This window comes from Equus przewalskii, chromosome 4, assembly GCF_037783145.1.
Source record: "Equus przewalskii isolate Varuska chromosome 4, EquPr2, whole genome shotgun sequence".
NCBI lineage: Eukaryota > Metazoa > Chordata > Mammalia > Perissodactyla > Equidae > Equus > Equus przewalskii.
Window position 1 is genome coordinate 98841697 of NC_091834.1, and position 19709 is coordinate 98861405.

General features: G+C 38.5%; 1 protein-coding gene across 1 annotated transcript in view; it reads left to right on the forward strand.

Annotated features, from left to right (window-relative positions):
- CNTNAP2 (contactin associated protein 2) overlaps positions 1 to 19709 on the forward strand; it is a 1871069-nt gene that overhangs the window by 358134 nt on the left and 1493226 nt on the right. The gene's annotated exons all lie outside the window — the stretch shown is intronic.

A 19709-nucleotide genomic window follows, 5' to 3' on the forward strand; every position in this document is an offset into this window, starting at 1 on the left:
AGTTAAAGAAAGTAAAATATGCAAACTGACAAAAACAGCAACAGATACTTCCCAGCCCTCTGAGGCCCTAGGAACACCTGTCATGGAAGTGGACCTGGTTGACATAGAAATAACAGTGATGCAATGTGAGTGCCTTTTATTTATGACAGTCTCTGCATTTATCAATTGCAAATGTACTATTGTATACAGCCAGCAATTTGTCAAGGAGTGTGGTAGAAATGTGTTTGGCCCCGATAAAAGGACCCATATATAGAAAAGTTTTGTTTATCTAAACTGTATGCTCAGTGATCCAAGGGAGAAATGAGAGCAACATATATCTAATCTTTCCTGGCCATGGAGATAGTTGTCATAGGAAAACTGGCTTCATATATTACGAAATACAGGTATAAACTATCCACAGTACTAATAAAGTTTGCTTTCAAGCCTAGTCTTAACATAAGAAAATTTAGACATTAGCAATAGAGTTCTATTACATTCCATCCTACAAAGGCAATGCCCCATCTGTCTGTATTGAATGCTTAACACTCAAGACTTGGGTTCAAATACAAGCTGAGCAATTTATTCCTATATGGTCTTAGGCAATTGGAATTTCCTTTTTTTTTTTATTTTGAAGCACATAAAAAACAATAACACAACTCAATTAGGGACAAAGGTTTTGAGAAGTAATATGTGACATATTTTGTGTAAATTCAAAAATTCTAGGGGCCGGCCCCATGGCCGAGTGGTTAAGTTTGCACACTCCGCTTCGGCAGCCCAGGGTTTTGCTGGTTCGGATCCTGGGTGTGGACATGGCACCGCTCGTCAGGCCATGCTGAGGCGGCGTCCCACATAGCACAGCCAGAGGCACTCACAACTAGAATATACAGCTGTGTAACTGGGGGGCTTTGGGGAGAGGAAGAAGAAAAACATAAAAAAAGGTTGGCAACAGTTGTTAGCTCAGGTGCCAATCTTTAAAAAAAAAAAACTCTAAGTAGGCAATACACACACACACACATATTTAGGCATACTATGTCCATCTTTTGTAGTCACTTACTTTGAAAAAAATGCTCTTTTAATAAAAATTTAAAATGTTATCGTGGCCATTACTCAAAAGTCTTTCTGTATATGTAACCAGGGTAGGCTCCTCCAATAAGCATGACATGTAAATCCTTTAAAACACACTTTAAGAAAAAATTCATCTCACATGGATTGTGTTTCCTACTTTGAGGTCACTCAGTATGGATGGATGGGGTGCTTATTTATGGTGGAATTTAATTAGTCTCATAAAGATCTATGATAAAAATCAAGGTTAAAAGGGGAAGCATGTGAAAGGTCTCTCCTCCATCAGGAACTTCAGTGAGAGAAGTAACATGTTGCAGCCACGTGCAACTCTCAAATGACCACACTCATATGCTCACCTTCCTCCTTCAGTCTATAACAGTGAGAGAAAAGAAGATAGGTACACATCCTAATCCAATTTGAACTTCTGCAACCTGACGAAAGATCGTGATTCTGAACTGTGTCATCAAAGGACAGTGAATTGCACTCAGAATTATGCAGTGGTCATGGGGAATCTGTATCTTTCCATCTGACTCTCCTTTCTGCAGTTGTTTACCGGTTAGAATCAATGCAATGCCTGCCACAGTTTATATGCCTATAAGATAGAAACCAGGAGAAGAAATTTATAGTGTATGATTTAATAAGGGTTTTAATAATGAGTTTCCTTTCCAACTTGGGATTTATGTTTGAGATTTAAGTATTTTGGGCAAATGAAAAAGAATCAGGGAGATCTTTGATTGAGCACGCTTTCCTCGGCAGTTTTAATGATGCACTGGAGGAGGGTTGGGTAGGAAGGGGAGCAGAGGACCGGGTGGAAGACAAGTAAGGAGGGATGAGAAAAACCACACTGATTCGTGTACTAAGTGCTCACCACCTGCCTAGCTTTCTCACCACCCCAGCTCTTCATCATCTTAAAGGTTAATCATTTATAAAGGAGAAACTAGAGCATTTAGAGCAGAAAAAATAAATACTATACTTGTATCAATTGTCTATTGTTGTGTATTGAAGTACCCTAGGACATCCATAGTCACATTGCAATGTGACAAGGACACAGGGAGGCTTGATTCATTAAAGTCTGTTATTGTAAAAATCTACCAAAGATGATCATAATTTCTCCAATATATAGGTAAGCATGTGAATAAGAACACTCTTTTTAATTTTAGAAATTTCTCTATTTGTAACTACTTAAATAGCATAGTATTTTAATCAAATAACTATACTTGAAATTAGACATTAAAATAATCCCAAATTTGAAACTACCTGTTTCTCAATAGTGAACCCTATATAAGTTGAAAAGACATTTATATTTTGAGAGTCGGGGTTATTACCCCAAGACCCCTAGTGTTTAATAGTTTAAAGCATCGCTTTGGGGAGAAATTTAGCAACTTATAGTGCTAGGCGTGTCTACAAGGATACAGTAGTAAGTTTTGATAGGAGAGAAATCTTGTTGGATTCTGAAACGTACATGACGTCTGTATCCTATCAACCTACAAACGTGTTTTATTTAGAGGGATACAGGAGGTAAACCTGACACAGAATTGCTATCTACTATTATAAATGTTAAATTGAAAAAATATGTTTTAAAAATAAGTGGAAAAAAGTTATCTCTGAGAGAAGGCACAAAAAATATTAAAATCATACAGTACTTCACTTGTCTCTTAAAAATATAATTCCTTTCTTCATCCACCCAACAAATTCATTTACTTACTAAGTTCTTGTCAAGGTCATAGACCTCAGCAATTAACAAAACAGTAAAAAAAAATCCCTACCATCAGGAAGCTTACAATCTAGTAGAATTAAACAATGTGTAACTAAATAAGTAAACTATATGATGTCAGATGGTGTGAGTGCCAAGGAGATAACACAAGCAGGGAGAGAGGAGGTTCTATGAGTCGGGGAGGCTTTGGGATTTTAAATTGGTGCTCTGGAAAGATATCAGCTGGTAGATGATATTTGAGTAAATGCAAGTACCCGAGGCAGCCACTTGTTGGCCAGTTTTGAGGGACAGCAACAAGGCCAGAACGGCGTGGGCAGAGTGAGCATGAGGGATTGGTAGGAGGTGAGTCTAGGCGGGGCAGGTGTAGAGGTAGGCATTTTGCGTGAGCTTCCGATGACTATGTGAGCGATTATAAGAATTTTGCTGTCATGTCAGTGATGTGGGAAGCTATTGAAGGGATTTGTGCGCAGGAGTGACACAATCTGATTTACATTTTAAAGGGATTATTCTCCTACAGAGAAGAAAATAGATGGTGAGTCAATGATAAGGGAAGAAACATCCAGGCCCGTTGGGAGGCTATTGCAGTAATCATGTGAGAGGGTGTAGTGGCCTAGGCCACAGTAGTAGCAGCAGAGGTGATGAAAAGTGGTCTGGTGTTGGAAATATTTGGAAGGAAGAGATAACAGGATTAGCCAATGTCTTGGATAAGGGCTGTGCTCGTCAACTTTAATTTATGTTGCAATTATAGACACCCTCAAATCTTCCTCCCAATCTCTGTAATTTACAACAACAAGCATTGATTTCTTGCTCGAGTTACATGCAGGCCACCGCCATTCTGCTCGCTGGTGGGTCTGCCTGGCCCTGCTTAGCTCTTACTCATGTTTTCCATGAATTCTAGAATCCAGGCTGTACAAGTAGTTCCAATCAAGGAACTCGCAATCCTTTTAAAAGTGGACATTCTTAAAACTGGTGTGGAGACAAGGTGTAAATCATATCTGCCCACATTCTATTGCCCAAAGCAAGGCTGACAAGCCCAGGGTCAGTGGTGTGGGGACATACCCCACACCTCCTATGGGGAGGCCCTCAGTTCTCTTTATTTGACAAGGAAAGGAGCAAATAATTGGAAGCTATAATGCAATCTACTGCATTCTAGACTGAGAGAGAAATCAAAGTTTTTGGCCTGAGCAACTAGAAAAAGAGCTACTGTTCACCAAGATGGGAAAGACAATAGGTGGAATAGAATTAAAAATATACAAAAAAAAATTGATAATGACAATATCACATTGTGATATGATATTTCAACTATTTTAGATATTATTTAAAAAATCTATTATGAGATATAGATCGGGATGTCTGATCAATTGTACAAAAGACATGAGAGAATCAAGGTACCAGGTCATTATCATTTGAAGTGAAACAACTACACAATTCAGAACAGTTAACGTGGGGTCATGAAAATATCTATATTCATAAGTGTAGCCCATTCCAAAGTCATATAATTATTATTCACAGATCATCAGCTGCATTTAAGGGAAGGTGATATTCAAGCTGTCTGGTACTTCACATCTCTAAGTCATAAATATTTCCCTCAACTGCAGCAACAGAAAACTAGTATAAACTCTACACAGAATAATTATCAATGTATTTATCCCTTGTATAGAAGTACTATTTTGCAACCCTTGTGAAAGTAATGTTTCACAGCTGTATGTCATGTTCCTTATATCACGGAAGCCTGCTGGTACACGAGTTTGTGAAGAATGAGGGCGGGTTAATCAACTTTTGGCAGAGATCAGCAAAATTTGCAAGCATTTTAGCCTTTCCATCAAGACTCATAAAATATTTTGGAAACTACAGGACAAAAAAACAACCCATCCAAGCAGAAAATTAAAAAGCAATCTGCCAGTTCAATGGAATTCAACCTTTGCTAGGCTGCACATGCTGGTAAAATGGTTAAATGTTCATTCATGATTACTCAGACACAAAGCCATAGCGGAGACGTGAAAGAATATACATATAGGCTATGGGAGAGCTGGCAGGGCAGAAAAGAAAACAGGGCGACATTGTGCATCTTATAGATCAGTGTGGGTTTGTTTTTCTTTTTAACTGGATTTCTACCAAGCCGCCTGAGAGCCCTGCATTTAGATGTGATAGGGAAGGAGACGGGAATCTGCTCTCAACCCCTGCAGCTCCAAACAGGGTGCAATTCTTTTTTTTTGACATATAATTTTTACTTATTAACGATCACTTAGAGTTAGAAGATGTAAGAAAGTATTATTACAATTTTATAAGTAGAAAATAGTAGGTATTTTCATAACTCCTTAAAAAAAGAAACCCTGTTATTAATCATTTTAATTTATTTTTGTCCTGTGCGGTGTCAGATTTAGACATCTGTAAAAGTTGCCTTGCAGTAGATACCAGTATGCACAAGTATAATTTTTATAAAAAATAATGCTATGAAATTATGAAGGTATTCTTTCAGTCTCACAGTCCGAAGTAAATCTGAGAATTCTGTGCCCCAGAGCAGTTCTCTTTTTTCTGTTTTCATACTGAATTTCTGCCTAAGATTTCCTTGGACTCCAGAGTTGGGCTCTTTTTCTCCCTTGAGAATACCGTAGTCCCAAAGTCACCAGTTGTGTGACTCAAGAAATGTTTGTCGTGTTGACTGTCAATTTCCTCAAGAATAAATTAATTAATTAAAAAACTGTTGATGAGGCAAAGCTAAGTTTATTAGACGTATTGCAGTAGAGGAGAACATTACCTCCTCAGAGCAGTGTCTTGAAAGGAGAAGGCAGAAGAGGATATCTATAGAGGCTACGGTCTGGGCTGAGGGATTTTAAGGCGGGTCTTGCATGAGGAGTGCTAATCAAGACTGAGCAGAGTCAATAAGTTAATAGCTTTGGATCTGTGAGCATCGTGAGGGAAGAGTCTTAAAGTGGTTGGACATGTAAGGTCTTAGTCTTGACAAGTAAGCTGTTTAGCTGGTTCATGGCCTTCTCTTCAGGAGCAAGCAGTTACATGATCTTTACTGGTCTCGGTATTGTTTAACACAGGGTCAGGACGCTACACTGGTTTTTGTACTCAGTTGAGAATTTACTTATTCTGGGGGATTTTGGAAGAATCCACTCCATGTCCCAGACTTCCCAGATGAGTAAGATTTCTCTGGTCTCATTCTCTGCCAGACATTACATCAAGAAATGATAGAACTCAAAACCATTGAACTGCAGACTTCAAACAGGTGAATTGCACAGCATGTGAATTATAATAAGCCAACAAAACTTTACAAACAAAAGTAAGCACAGCTTTACAAAAAAGAAGAAAAGAAATGATAGAATGCTGAAATTGGAATTGAATTGCAAACAATAGATAACAGTGAGAAACACTGCAATAAGCCTGTCATCTAAAGGCGACCAAAGAATGAAGCGATGCATGACTGGAGGAACTCCTTCCTCTGCTTTCCTGTCCCCCACGACTATCATTTTATCTGTCTTTTGGCCTCCTGTGAATTCCAAAATGTGGCATGGATATGTGCTCCAAAGAGAGGAAGCAATCACAGTCTCCCCACAGTGATTAGAAAGTGGGCATTACCCAAACCCCTGGGATACCAGCAAGGAGAAATGCTTCAGAGAACATGACATGCAGTACTGTTCTTCAGGGCTAAAGATGATGAGGGGACTAGGCATAAGAACCCTTGAACACCCCTGTGTCTCCTGTTTCTAGGAAGCATCCCTCACACTCACTATCAGAAGTGTGTTTGCTATATTTTGGGAAATGGTTCCACTACAGAATGTGTGCTATGTTATGACTGACCTGTGGTTGAACAATTTGCAAGTTCTCATTTGAGCCAGGGAGAGCTCAGTTCTCAAGCTTCACATCCCATGGGTACCATCAAATATAAAACTTGCCTGTCATTTGGATTTCTGATGGCAATTCCCGTGAGTCTGGGAAATCTGTATAGCATAATTATGCTAAGATAAGTCTACTGTTAATCTTTTTTGATACCCATTTTTCAGAATATACAGAAACAAACAATTCATCACCTCTGCCTCCACCTCACCCTGCTCCTCGTCTTCTTCTGATATTTCGCAGCTAAAAAGGAATGAATACAAAATTGCTTCTGTCAGGAGAGAGAAACAACAGATCCAATAACTGCCTTGTCAAGAGTTTTGGTGAGAGAAGTATTCTGAAATCACGATGTAATGCGAACCTCATGGAGGATTTCCTAAGCAATGTGTTTGTTGATCTCCTGACTGAATAAAAAAATACCTCATCCCACATTTCCTCTTTCAGCTCTAGTAGAAGAGATCTATCAGAGACTGACTTTAATGTTAAGATAATTTACGTTTTTTCCCCCCCGCTTATTGAGGGTATAATTGAAAAATAAAATTGTGAGATATTTAAAGTGTACAACGTGATGATTTGATATACACAGACATTTTGAAAGGAAGATCTTTGGGGGGGCTTTATTATATTTTGAAATTGTTAAATAAAACTTGGAAAGTCTCTGATTAAATGAGAGCGCTGTGTATGACAGATGGAGTTGCAGGCAGTCTCTGCTACTTCATTCTGGCTCTATAGGAATGTTCCTTACATCATGGGCTTTCATAAGCCTGATGTTTTGCCATTTCTAGTTGTTATTCTCCTTTGGTATCCATCTTTTGGGTACCTGGGAGTGAGGTGATTAACAGCAATAACGAAACATAGAATGATGGACATTTGTAAAAGATGAACCTAGGAAAGAAGCTGTTGTTATGGTGGCAGCTGTACAAGATGATGTTTGCCTTCCTGTCATTGATGAGGAAAAGGGGCACATAATGCTTTCTTGCCTTGAAGACAAGAGGAATCTTCTCGTGATTTTTTCACCAGAAAAGCCCTCTCTTGCCCTGCCTTGGATATGCTCTCCCTGAATGATTTATTGCCAGGATATTAGTGAATTTCCCATATGCTAACTTAATATTAATAGTAAGAAAAACTAGCCACGAGTGAGGTAGATGTAACAGAAAATTATAGTCACATCAGAGTGGAAATTACTTTAATTTAGTCATGAAGATAAACATTTCCTCGGGTGACACAAGTCCTTAAAAATTAGGCGAAGTGTGCTTACCAGAAAGTGGCAGCGAGCCAGGGAAAGCCGGGCAAGGTCTCTCAAGGAAATTAAACCCATTTGGCTTCTCTCTTCTGGCATCTTCTTGTTTAGTTCTTCTGGAAATTAGTTTTGATGGAGAGCTCTGGCAAATATTCGGGTTCTGTTAGTTTAATGTGATAAAGGGAAAAACATCCCGGCTGCCAGCTAGGCTCTGAGGCGGGTGCTGAGAATTGAAGCAAAAACCACATTTGACAAAATAGACTGCACTAGGACTTGCAAACACATATATTGTACCGAACCAACCCACCATCACAGACAATCGAGCACTAACTTCTTTAGCAATAGCTTGTTTAGATCTATGTGTTCCAAGATGGGATCAGAGGCAAACTGATCTGGCAGAAACTCTGCATAGATGTATATTCTAGGGATGTATATTCCAACACTTCTCCTCATTTACAAATTCTGAGCAATCCCTGCTAAGACCATCCTATCATTTCTTCTAAAAGCTGAAATAACCATTTAGAGACACTCCGTGGTTCCCCTGGTAGGCATTCCAGCAGGCTTTGAAAGTAATATGGAAAGCCTGGAAAGATATCAGAGAAGAATATGAGTAAAAATCATATAAGATATGACAGGTAAACTGTTGAATTAAAATATATGATTGTGTCTAAGGTTTTTCTCGAAAGGTGTATTAAATCAAAATTTCTGAGGTTGGACCTAAGTAACAGTATCTTTTAAAGTCTCTCCAGGTGATTCTAATGTGCAACCAGACATGAGAACCTATGGGTTAAAGATATGAACTTATTTTTCCCCAAAATATTTCTTTGAGTTTTAATTTACATTTAATAAAAGGCATAGATCAACAGTGAGTGTATATAGTTCAATGAGCTTTGATGTATGTGAAATTCAGGTATCCAACACGTCAATCAAGAGGTAGCTTTCACACCCAAGAACATTCTCTTATGCCTCTTTCCAGTCAATCCCCTCTCATAGGCAAGCATTCCTCTTCTTTCCGTCACCACAGGTTAGTTCTGCCTATTCTTGAATTTCATATAAGTGAAATCACACACAAAAGAAGTTGTTAAAGATGACTGACATAGATCAGGAGATGTCAACCTAGAATGATAGCTTCAACTTTGAAAAGCTCTCCAGATGTGGTTTAATGTAATTCCTTAATTTTCCTGTTGAGACGGAAGCCCTTGGTTAAGTGATCCAAGATCAGACAACTACTAGTTAATGGCATAGTTGTGATCAAGTTCATTATCTTCTAATCTCTCTTCATTGATATATCTTGTATCATTCATCAACACCTAAATAAATATTAACTAAACTAAACCAGATACTTCAAAACATCTCTAAACCCCAGTACCTACTCCCCATACCTTGGTTAAGAGCCTCTGAAACCCTTATCCAAACCATTGAAGAATCTTCCTAACTAATCTCTTTGCCTTTAGGTTCTCTCTCATTCATTCATTCATTCATTCAACTATCAAACACTTCTCAGGAGCTTTGAGTCTAATGAACTTTATTTTTCATTCTGCTACCAGCTTTATCATTGTAAAACACAGATCTGATTATGAAGCCTTCATTGGTTTTTAATCGTCAGAGGTTACAAATATGTGGCCTGCTGAACAAATGCAGTCCGCAGAAGTGGCCTATTTTCTTCTCCCAAAATTATTTTTAAAATTGAATTGGTAGTGAATATTTAAAGGCACTTAGGGCAATTCCCTGTGATAATTCAGTATTCTGACTTTTCTTTTTTAAAAACAAGAATGGCTGATCAAACTGAGCCCTCACTCATGGCTACAATTAGTTGGAACTGAGTAGTGAACGAGTTCTCCAGTTAATTACAGCTCCCACCGTCTCCTTATCGTCTATCTGACCCTGTGGCCATGTGCAGGCGCACTCCATTTATCTATGTCACCTTCTTAGCCTTTTTAGGCATTTTGCTTATTGATCCTAGTCTTTTAAGATGAGTTCTAAATTTTTTAGTCAGGCATTTAAGGCCTTTTGCCTTTCAAAACACATTTTCCGTGACCTCTTACCATGTTATATTCAGCCTAAAATAATTGTTCTTCCCTGAGTGACAGGATGTGACTGAGCACACTATTTTAGTTGGAAATCTAATGATTTTGCTTTTCTTATTTTTTGCTGCCATAGAAGTAAAGAATGCCAATGTTTTCCTTTGCTCCCTCACGCGGTTTCCTCATCCCCAGGATGAAAGAGAACCAGGTTCTCAGTTGATTAAGGCTTTAAATTTAATGGGAAAGTAGAGTCTATATTAAAAGAACAAGAAAAAGCTGGCCTCTACAAGAGGAGAGTGCCTGAAGAAGTCAATATTCAGTAAGTTGTGCTTCTTGTACGAGGGAGGTACTGAGTAGGCTCTAGCGGAACAACAGTAAAAATGTGGTTCTGGCCTAAAAAGATTGCGATCTAATGCAAAGACTGACAAGTCACTGGATGGAATAGGAATAATCACAGGGTATGGTGGTAGCACAGGACAACACTTCCTGGGAGTCCCACCATTGGGACTGGAGGATGTTCTTTCTAAATTTCTGAAATTTAGATAGGTCTGAAGAACTAGTATGAGCAAGCGAAGTGAAAAAGATGGAGCTGAGTGATTGTTTAGAGGAAAACACATAGACAAAAGGATAGAGCACAGATTCAAGGTGCCTTTGAGGTGGTTTATCCTGTCTATAGAGATGCTCACATGGGAGGGAGTGTGAGAGGGAGGAGATGAGGGGATTGGGAGAAAAACTGGCTTGGAAGGGGTAGGGGCCAGAATCATTAGGCCTTGTATTTTATTTAGAGTAAATTTATTTCTGCCCTGAGGTAGTGAGAGACATCAAATATTTTGGGGGAGATGTGTAAAGAGAGAATTATAATATTAGGTACTGTAAACTAAGTTCATGTCACAGAAAACAAGAACTGATTTATTCAGTTGTTTTTATGGTATTATTTGGGGGACAAGTGGAGCAAATTAAGATATAATAAACAATGTAAACAATAGACCATGATATATTCCAACTTGTATTATCAGAATTAAGAAAAAAGTTGGGCTGTGGCTGGGGGAGATGCTGGGGGTGGCATTCAGAGAAGGTGTTATGTAGGACCCGGAACATGGTCTTGAAGGAAACGTGGCTTTTGAGCCAGAATGAGATGGGGGAAAGGCCTTCCAAGTTGAAGAGTGTGAGGTAGTGGGGTGTGTGTGTGTGTGTCATTTAGAGAGGGAGACTGATGTCAAAAGATTCTGGGATATGCCTTATAGTTATGAGAGGAGCCAATAATTTTGGAATTGATTTGGTAGGAAGTTTATGACTTTCTGTTCTTGAGCAGGACGGTGGCCTGATGAAAAGAATATATTAAATATTGTTTAAGTTATTTGCATGTCATATTCAGGTTTTCTAGAATGTAGGCCAGTATTAGCAAGATCTGTTGGATAGACAGCAAAGAAAGAATTTAGAAAATCTAAAGGTAGAATAGACCGGGGAACTAAAGGCATTGCCAAGTCACAATGGCTCCAGCATTAAAACCTGAAGCTCCGGTCTCCAGCTAACCTGAAACCACTTCCTCCGAAGCAGGAGCAAGGAAATCAACCTTCCTTGTGTTCCAGCTGCCTCCCCTTCTCCTCCTTCTCATGAGGTAGTCCTGGCTCTCAGATTATCACACTCAGGTCGTTCTTAGCAATGGGTGTTTCTGTTTGTGTGTCTACAAGGAACAGCAAGACGGGCAGGGGACCCTTTAGGTCATAAGCACTTAGTTTGACCTTTAAGCCACTGCTGAAGTCCAAGTTTCAGGGGCACATAGGACTCTGAGATTTACACAACTTGTCCTGGTTCCAATGACATACTTGTTTTAAGTAAGAATCTAGTATTCTTATCATTCTCTCTTCTAGTATTTTGAAACTTTAATTAAGCCATAGCTTGTAAATGTAAATTCATATGACCTCAAACTTTAATTCTTATCATGTTTCTTCTTAATTTATGCATTTCAAGCCATTTTAATGAGAATTGTTGACACTAGACATTTTATGAGGAAAGCATATGCTTAAGACAGACTGTTTAAATCACTAAATTGATAGCATATGCCAGATTAAGTTCTGAGATCTCTTTACTGTAATCTTTTACAGTTTTTATTTCAGTCACAGATACATTCTAGTTTTGGTTTAAAATTAACAGAGCAAAATGCATTTCACTTATTTATATTGAACGAATATTAAAGGAAATCTTTACATAAGAAATATGATTATGTATTTTAAATACTTGTGCTGTAAGGGAAAACATATTGGTTTGGGATCATAATCAAGTTGTTGAAAATCTTTGAAATTATCAGAAAATATGGTTAAAACAACAGTTTAGCAATTGCTTTGATTAATAGTTTGGGCCAAGTCACTTGAACACTGATTGTGCCTGTCAGATGGTGGAGGATGCATAGACCTATTTGCATCTTTCCTGGTACAAGGCCTGGGACTAAAATTGTTACCTGAAATCTATGTTGACTTTCGTAGAAGAGGCTTCTTAATTTCTATAAATTCCTGTTAATATGAATTTGGAGTACCTTCAGACAGATCTTATTAATTTAACTTATCCTGTTAATCTAGGAACATAGCACACTGATCTTTTTACAAGAAAGAGTAGAGTGAAGGATTGAAAGAACGTCAATAAGTAAAATAGTCATTTGCTGAAAACTCTTGCCCGAGAGGCAGGAGCCTGTCAAGCTCTAACACACCCATATATCAACCTCCCTGCCAAGGACATCCCACAAGCAGTCGAATCAGCTCTCTAACAGGTTGAGGATAACCTTAATGTTGTTCTATTGATTAAGTCCCCTTGTTGTTATTAGCCCGATATTCTAAGGTTCAAAGAATCGAATTCACATAAAGTAAACATCAGAAAGGAAAGTGTGAAACCTAGCCAGCTCCAGTCAAAGGCAATCACTTTGAAGTTTTCAAACACAAAATTAAAAAGGTTAAAATTAGATCGATGGGATGAGGGGCAGTAGGGTGAGTAGGCACGAGAAGTGGATTATTTGAAGACCAGTTGAGCGGGTGTACTCAACACTTGTGCAAACTGCTGTAGTTAGTAGAAATGAGTTTTCCCGGAGGTATCCAGGGGTCAGCAAGTGGAAGCCTACACGTAGGGTGACCAACCCATCTTAGTTTGTCTGGGACTTTCCTGGTTACCAAAGCCGACTCATCATAGCCTCAAAATGAGAGCTTTTGCAGTATAGATTCCAGGGCCAGCAACTCGGAGTTTCTGAGTCCAACTTTATAGCAATGGAGTCCAGTAATCTGTATTCATGTTATAAAGCACCCCAGGTGATTCTGATAATACAGGTGCTTTGGAAACTCTCCTCTAGGACATACTACCCAGAATTCCTGATTTTGAGACATTGCTTCCTAAATATGATGTGTGTGTGTATGTATGTGTGTCTGGTGTGTGTGTGTATTTTCCCTTCACTTCCCCAAGATGCCAATTACTGCTTTCTCTTCTGTAATATGACTATGACCTGCACGGTCACAGTGTTTGCCTGTATCATGGTAGAGTCTAATTAAGTATTAAGATGTTTTTGGATAGCAGGCCAAGAAATTCTTTAAAAACTTGTTTTCTGTCTCTCTCTCCCGTTTTTTCTGTTTCCAGGGACCACGACAGTACTTGGATATAGCAGATACTCAGTAAATAAATCAATTAATAAGAGAAGATATTTAGGAACAGTGAAGTACTTAAAATCAATTTTATAGGCCATTAAAGAGAAACATTCAGGTGATGCTTCATGGAGGAGGTGGCACCTAAGGGCATCTGGTATCCAGCAAGGTGGATAAAGGGAGGAAGGGGCTATGAGCAGGAGGGAAAGAATAACAATATCAAATTGGCAGGCATGGTTATGGGAAAATGTGTAAATGGTGGAAATTAGAGTTGACCACATAAACATTTTAGATTCTTCACAAGGGAGTAAAAAGGTTAAAGTGGTGTTTTAGGAAGGTACATCTGATCATAATAAATATATTTGGAGTCAAGAGAAACCAGCATAAAGAAACCCCTGGTAGAAATTGATGCAACGTGTCATGAAAGTACCATTCAGACTCAGTTGATTTCAGTTTCAAAAGAATAAGTGAAAGAGTTCCATGCTTTATCTCTTTTTTATACACATGCCGTTATTTCTCTTCTGGTCTATGCGTGACTCATACCACAGCACCCATTTGTACACAGTCGAGCCTGGAGCATGGTTTTGGGGATTGGCAGCGTATGACCATAAACAAAGCTTGCTTTTCTTTTTCTTCCCCTTTCCCCTCCCTCTCCTTCCCTCTGGGTCTCCTCTTTGCCTTTTCCCCACCCTTTCAGAGAAGGAAACTGCATTGATCATTTCTGAGTTATTCAGCTAGCATGAAATCGTTCTGATGTCTGTGATGATATGAGTTAGAAAATCAGTCCCCTCAGTTTCAAGAAGAGATTACTGATATACTCTACATATTTCACTGGAAACACAGACAACAAAAAGCAGCTGATATAAAATGGGGTCAAAACATGAAGGGTCCTCTAGCAGTCTATGGAATTCAGACCATGCTAAGGGCCACAGGGAGCCACTGAAGTGCTTTAGCAAAGTGCAACTATAACTGTTTGTTCATTATATGTTTACTATGCCCAAGTATGACTGTGCAAAGTTCTCTTCCTGTATGTCAGAAACAATAATATTCTGAAAAATATTATCATAAAGTTGCTCTTCTGCCAATGTGAATAAGTGTAGATCAAATTCCCCATAGGCCCCCTCCTTCAACAGCTCCTTCCTCGGTTTCCTTGACTCAGTTAGTGCAATTCCATTCTTTCAGTTATGCCCATCAAGAACCTTGGTGCTGCCCTTGACTCTTCTCTCTGTCTCTCTCAGAGAAACACATTGACTCTGCTTTCAAAATGTATTCTAGGTTTCATCACTTCTAACCATCCCGAGTTAAGCTACCATTGCCTTTTCTCACCTGAATTGTTTCAATAGAGCTCTAACTGGATCCTTGCTTTTGCTCCTACCCACAACATGGTAGCCGCAAAGATCTTGTTAATACAAAGTCAGATTATGGTTCTTCTGTCCTGAAAACCCTCACATGGCTTCCTTCCACTCAAAGTAAAAATCAAAGTTCTTTACTGTGTGATGTTCCTCCTGGGCTGTGCTCCGCGTCATCTCTCTGAATTCTCTCTTCCTGTTCTTCCCTTCTGGTTGCTGCTCCAGCCACAGGGCCTGTTCCTGGTCCTTGAACATGCAGTATTCTCCAGACATTGTGCTTGCAACTCCTCTCAGCCTTTCTTCCAATGAATGCATATCTTGCTCCCTCACTTCTGTCACATCTTTGCTTAGAATGTTACTCTGCAGCAAAGCCTTACTTTGCTACACTGTCTAAAATTTCATCCCTCCCCTCCAAAAATTTTTCAAATTCCCCATCTTACCATTTTAAGAATATCTCCCCACTGGAGATAAGGCTCCAATGGGACATATATTTTAGTCTCTTTCATTCACTGTTGTATCCCTTGTACTAGAACAGTGCCTGATACACAGGAGGCACTCAATACATATTTGTTGAATGCATGGATATGTGAAATTATATCCAGTTTGCATGGTAACATTTGACATCTCTCTCATTATATTTGGAAACCTAGAACACAGATTTATCTTTATCTTCTGAGCTTAACATGCAGCAAGTCTATTAAAAACTCCATTATTTCACATTTTATATGATTTGATTTTTTTTTAGTACTGAAAATACCAAATTGAAAATGTTGATGTAGATACTACAGTTAGTTTCTATCTATAGTTTTACTTGTTTTGAATGTTCATCTAATGTTTAGTGTGAGACGTATTTTGTGAAAAAAAGTTTTATTGCAATAAATAAGCAAATGCCTTTTCTATAGTGCATATTTACTTATTAATTTTTCATATTTAGAAGAGATTTAATTAGATGCACAAACTCCTTTCTGCTTTTCGATATGAAAGTACAATTAGCATTCTTTTCACAGAAATAAAAAGTATCCATAAAATTTGGACTAATGATTTTATTTAATTTTGAAAGAAAATTTAGGCTAATCCAATTTAGGTTACTATAAAAAAGTTACTACATAAATATGATAATTTAAAAAGTTGGGGCATCACACAGTGAACGTTTCGATGGAACACTATGAAAATGCTGAGGTTTCCTTTCCTCAAAAATGTGCTCCTCTGTTGTGGCTGTTATCACTCCCATGAGATAAGTGAGAACCTTCCAATATCTGCGTTCTTATGATCTACACACATTTCCAGAAGTGCCAAGTTTAATTAACATAAAAGTTATGTGATTTATTTGCATTTTCTTACGTGTATGTTGTTATTGTGGTGTTTGGTTTAAATAAATGCACAATGTCAGTGAACACATCCATGCACACACACACACACAAGGGATTTAAGAGTTGTCCTTTTGGGGATTCCATTTGGGGGACAAATATCTGCATCAGCCCCCATCCTCTCTCTCAGGCTGATGAGAAGGCTGCATGGTGAACGTTGACCGGACGCTGGAAAGCATCTACACACCCCTGGAGCCTTGCTCGAACAATTTTAGGCTGCACTCTGATGCTGAATGACTTTGACCTTGTGTCTTGGCATATAGCTTTGGCGATGCTTTTACTCTGGAAGAGAGAGATTTGAAGCCCCTGACAAATACTTATTTTATAGGTTCTAACAATAGTAATTTGTTGTCAGTGAGGGAATTATTTCTTACCTCCAAAGCCCTAGATATGGTTCATGTTGATTTTGAAGTCCTTTTTCTTAAAGGGGATTTCCCTCTAAAATAAATAAAACCCACAAAACATATTTTCATTGGAAATTATTTTCTTTTTCTAATCCTTCATATTAACAAAATTAGGATAAATATTTTTAAAAGTTTATGGTATGTCATTTGTATTTATTTCCCTCTACAAGTTCCTCAGAAGTCCCACAACTTTTTTCCTGCCATTCCCTCTTTCTTGCTTGTTTTCTTGGTTGATTTTGTGTGTTGAAAGGAGGGTGGTATAATGTTTTTAAGATTTTTGGCTCTCTAAGGAGTGTGTGGCTTCCTTGTTTTTCTGCAGAGCAGTGGGCATGGCGTGGAGGCTGGCCCTGCTTCCAGTTCTTGCTATTATTCACTCCAAACTGGACGTGCAGGGCACTGACCATGGACAGCTGCCCAGACCGGTGGCCTGCATGGCACAGAGTCCCTGAGGCAGGTCAGTGCAAGAGCCATCAAGACCTTTGTGACAAAATAGGAGTTAGCCAGGGTGAAAAAGAGAGAAATTGCATTTATATAGTACCCCAGTGATCACAAATTGCATTTCATTTACTTTTTTTCATTGAACCTCATAATAATCCCATGATCTACTTCAGTATATAAGTATTATCTTCCCTACTTTCCAAATGAAGAAAATGGGGGCTAAGAGGGGTTAATTTATTTGCCAAAAAAAGAGATAGAGTCAGGGCTCAAATCTTGATTCGCTTACTATGACTTTTTTACTCTTCACTCAGCGGTTCAGCATCCTCTGTTGCTGCGCCTTTTCCTGGAGTGAACGAACCATTCCTTAGTCCTCCCTTTCCTAGCTCAAGGAGCACTGGTCAAATCAACTGAGAAACTAGAGACATTGTGTCACTACAGCTAAATCTGATCAATCCCAGACACACCCTCCCACCCCATCCTCCATCACGTTGACAGGAAAACTTGCCTTTGCTTTAGGTTTAAATTACTTAAGTTGTGTATTGGACTATACATAAAATTACTCTATCTATCTGTGATCTATCTACCTACCTATCTCTCTATCTGAAATCTATCATTATTTCAATATAGCAAGTCTCTTTAAACACCTTTTTAAACATAAAAAAGCAACCATGAGTAAGATTGCAGACATTAGAAAGAGATATGCTTATATACATGAAACTTTAGAGAGCAATAAACGAGTATAAAATAGTATTACATTTAATATAACCATCTTCCAAAGTGTGTGATGTGAGCGTGTGGTGCCATCTATGAGGGATGGTCCGTTGTAGGTTTAAAAGCTAGGCTGTGGCATCAGAAGGCCTGCATACACGTCTGGGCTCTGCCAACTCATATTGGGGTGACCTGAGCAACGTGTCGCCTTTCTGAGTCACACAACCTACTTTTGCACAAAAGAATGCTAATACACTTATAGGAGTGTTGCAAAGACTAAATGACTAATGTGTGTAAAGCTGAAGCATAGTGCCTAGCAAGTAACACACAGAAAGGAGATCTTTTTCCTCACTTGTAATTCTTAATCAGCTACGTTAAATAGAAACACCGAATGACTTTGTTAGGTGCCAATGTTATGTCGGCAATGTTGGTTGAATTCCAGTTAATATTCTTTCAACAAATGCATGAAGAAATAGGATTTTTCCCTGTGAAAATTTTTCCTGATGTGTAATGTCAGACTTCTTTTTTGCTCAAGCTGCAATTATAACCTTACTTTAAAAATACCTGTATAACCTAAAAGGACTGTATTCCTTTGAAGTATTTGGACAAAGAAGGTAGAGGAGGCAGCCAAGCACAGTGGAAAGTACAGGGGATTGCGTCCCAGACCGCGTGCTCTCGATTTCTGGCTTTGACCCTTACTAGCTTTGTGACTTTGGATAAATTACTTAATCGCATCTAGATTTAACACGCTCATTCATGAAATGAGGGAAATAGTAATTACCTCGCAGTTCTGATAGGAAGAGCAATAAAATAATGCATGTAAATAATGTAGAACTGTACCAGTATGATGATAGATGCTTAATAAATGTTTAATTTCCCTTCTTCAATTTATTTTACTTCTCTGTCCGTAGCCTTCTGAACATAACACCTCAGGAACCAAAGGAGCATGACAAAAAGCCTAAGGCATTTAAGAGGATCCAGTGAGAAAAATCCATATAGAGAAGACAAGATTTTTGAAAATTCTAATCGTTTCACTGGAACTGATGTTTGCCCAAAACAAACATCACTCATAAGAATGGCTGCACGATTTATTTAGGAAGCACAACGTAATATTTACAGGGGCGAAGAGGGCAGCAGAGAGATGAAGAGAGTTGGTGAGAGCTGACCTTTGTGAGCTGGCACTGTTTTGTAAATCTCACTTCCCTCAGTGAAAAGGATTAGCTTCCAGTACAGATAATGCCACCTGGAAGAGAAATACACGAGCTTTAGCCTTGAGGGAGCTTGCTTTACATGGCCAGGTTCTTTTCAGATTATTCTGGTTGATTAAACAAACAGGGAAAATAACCCTTCTAAAATTGTATAAATTTTAAGATTTGAGGTAGGCGTCTGGTCATCCTTGTACTACTGGGATGAAATATGTCAAAGCAACATACAATTTAAATGAATGTAGTTGCACGTAATGAGGGTTTTCTTTTTTACCAAATGATCTATCTGATTGATATCCATGTTTTCTGACTTTTCCTCCAACAGTGTCATTATAGCTGAAGGGGGAGAGTTGTAGGCCAAACTCAATTCCTGATATTTAGATTATGAAAGGAGAGAAACTTTTAAGAAGGTAAGAAAGGAATGAAAAAAAGGGCAAGAGAAGGAAGGCGGGTACAGTAGGTTGTTATTCTCTCAGATAAGAGTCTACAAGACTGTTTTGAAACCGATTATGATGACCACTTGTCAGTACTAGGTAGCAGTTTCAAGGAAAGGAATGGTTGCAGGTGAATCTCGCTGTATTCTGTAAGGTTGTTCCAGAAGAGTTGTGCTTTTATAATTAATCCTGTTGTCTATTAGAGTATATGGTTAGGGGTTATCGATCACATCTTTTGTAAAATTTATTGACTTTTAGGGTTGAAAGTAGCCAAATAAGTCATACAGTCCAGAATTCTCAGGAAATGAAAGGCTTTATGGGA